The following is a 3,208-nucleotide window of genomic DNA, read 5'->3' on the forward strand; positions in this document are numbered from 1 at the left end:
AAAAAAAAAAAAAAAAAAAAAAAATCATCAACTACTTGAAATAAATCCGTTTAATTTTATAAAATCCGGCACTTTTCATAGATTTTGACTTCCTTAAAGATAATTATGTCTATGCTTTTATGATAATCAAATAGGGAAAAGGGGTTACTTTGCTTAGATTGCCAAAGACAAAGATGGAAGATGAAAAAAAAAGGGTTCTACTTTAGATGGTTAAATAAGAAGCATAAAATTTCTCCAGCTGTTTAATTTTCATCTTTTAGAGTTTTAGCCTAAATTTATTACACAATGTTAATTTTATAGCTAGATTCATATCACTTTCTCTCTCCAATCTCTATCAAGTGGGGGCATAACACTTTTCTCAAATTTCTCTTTGTTCTTTTCATGTGAACATACAAGATCTTGTTTTATTCTTGCTTTTATGCACATTTTTGGATTGAATACCAAGTTGAACCTGAAAACTAAGCTGATACGCATGAATTTCTTTTTATTTTGAGAATATTTGAGGCGTAAAGGTTGTCAATACAATGCTGTTTATGTATTAAACAAAAAACTAAGATGGATCTCTAAGCACTTTCTGTACCTTAAATATCTGCCATACTAAAATTATAATCGCACTGTCAACATGCACAATATATTATATTTAGATATTGTTCGAGTTGAAAAATGAATTAAAGCGGACAAATCACATAATAATAGGAAAGTAACTAAATTTGTAACCAACTATCGAAAGTAATTTTAACATTTTACGAGTACAATATACATACTATATAGTGTAATAACAGTGAAGTAGAAAGTAGGGGGCTACAAAAGATGAGTTTATATTCAAAAGAGGAAGAATCCTTAGGATCTCTGACATGGCGGCTTAATGATGGTGATTGAAGACCATAATTTTGTTGCCAGAAATCAATCTTTTTTACAGTTACAATTACAGCACATATCAGCCAATAATGAAAGATAGGCATTCAATGTTTTACAGAGTTATTCAAGAGGAAACTCCGATCCTTCGTCAGACTTGTTAGTTGTGATCAACTTCATTCAATTATAAAAGATAGCCATTTAATGTTCCTCAGCACTTTAACTTATATTCTCTAGCCTATAAACCATCAACATATTTTCTTAAATTAGCTTATTATAGCACATTAGCATAAACAACCTGTTTCGTTTCTATGGATCGGATCTTATTAGATGTTATATAAACTACGGAGTATTCACTATGTTGTGTTTCAAACTTGTTCTTAATATAATTAATATGTTTATCGTTTGAAACATGTTTATTTAATTTAACGTTTGTAATGATGAACATCCAGCCGGAACTAGTAAAAGTTGTCCAGACAACACACATACTAAATAAAAGAAGCATTTCACTATCTAAAGTATTTATGTACAATGAAGAATAAAATGGGTCATAGTACACTAACTAAAAGGCCACATTCTAGGGTATGAGATAACTTTTTCCCACCTAAATCCAAAATATTACACTTAATTAAATCATGTTACAAGACAAAGAATACAAGTAAAACATCAACAATGTTGGTCATAACATGAATTGAATCAAGCAAAATGGGCTCAATTGTTAAGGAAGAATTAAAGAAAGGCTCAAATTAATTGGATACACAAAACTTGATTTCCTCCAATTAAAAATCGGCAACAAGCAAGTAATTTGGGAAATTGGGGGTCCATTGAATTGAGGATAGGTTAAATCAAGTACAACACTATGAAATTGGGGACCATTGTTTAATTAAACGATTAGTCACTAATTTACAACTTCAATTTGCATCACTATAAGTCAATTGCATCCCCAATGTTGTCCCATCTTTGGGTTTTCTAAAATTTATGCATGTCACATCTTTCATTAATTTCACCAAACTTGAAATCTTCTTAATTTTGCATTGACTTTACTCCATTCTTTTTTCTTTTTTTTTCTTTTTTTTTTTTGCTAATTTAATTTGTAGATTCAATTTTGACACAAATATACAATCAAGGAATGAATTAATGTTACAAAGCTACTCGTACTTTTATTACTCCACATATGATACATGTATAAGTATAATCCGTGTGAGTTTAATCTTACAAGAGCTTGTAATCCATATGAGTATAATCATACTTATGATTAAAGTTTTTGTTTCTGTAAATAAAAAGCTTATTGTATCATAAATGAGAGAAATAAAAGGTGATAGAAGGAATACATATACGAATTAACATACTACGAGATACAAACTTGTTACTTGGATATCTATCTAAAAATTTATCTTTTGTACTTTGTGAGCAAAGAAAGGCAAGATTTTCAGCAATGCAAACAATTTGGTTCTTAAGGTTACGCGTGAAAGATGTTCACCATGCAAGTATACATCATTCATTCAATTTACTTCACCAAAAACCACTTAAATAAATTAAAGTTTGATAACTAGCCACTACAGTACCAGCTGTATTCAATATTGCAATTCATATAATATATGGACATTATTTTTGAGAGAGAGCTTTTAATATAGTAGCTAGAATTTTTTAAATTAAAAAAAAAAAATTATTTAAAAAATTCCTATTATAACAATGCATAAAGAAACCACCAAAAGTTATGAATTTACCACCATCTCTGCAACTTTTACTAAACTAAACAAACATTCAACAACCAAATTTCTATTATACAGCTAAGCCTTCTTCTTTGAGACAAATTCTAAAAAGGTTTTCATTCAAAAAATTTGATTCCCTGCTGTCAAGATTTGCATATTCTGGATGTTCTTTTTTTTTTTTGCCATATTTTACCTCATTTTGGCCACCTTTTCTTTTTTCTTGCTCTACCAATTTTGGGTTTGTTTGGTCAATAATTAGTAAACACTCACTTTATTTTGGTTTTTAGTACTTGGTGCTAACGTTTTTCACGCTACTTCTTCTTGTATTGTTGTTATACGTACTCAGTAATACAATATGTAACGACAATTGATGATGGAGAGAGTACTACTAATACTAATAGATCGAGATACCTTAAATTTTTTGTGTTAACATTGAATTAAGTGTGTAAATTATTTTAATGATGACCATTTATATAGAAGAAATAGAAAGCATTAGATGAGACATATCACATAAGCATATATAAGTAAAATTTAGGAAAATATTAAAAGTACTATACTAAAGTGGCATAAATTTAATTTTGAACAGCTAAATGATTTAATGCATTAAAAAATGGAAGTGGAGAGATAATTTAGTTGAGATT

Source organism: Chenopodium album, chromosome 16 (genome assembly GCF_948465745.1).
Source record: "Chenopodium album chromosome 16, dcCheAlbu1.1, whole genome shotgun sequence".
Classification (NCBI taxonomy): domain Eukaryota; kingdom Viridiplantae; phylum Streptophyta; class Magnoliopsida; order Caryophyllales; family Amaranthaceae; genus Chenopodium; species Chenopodium album.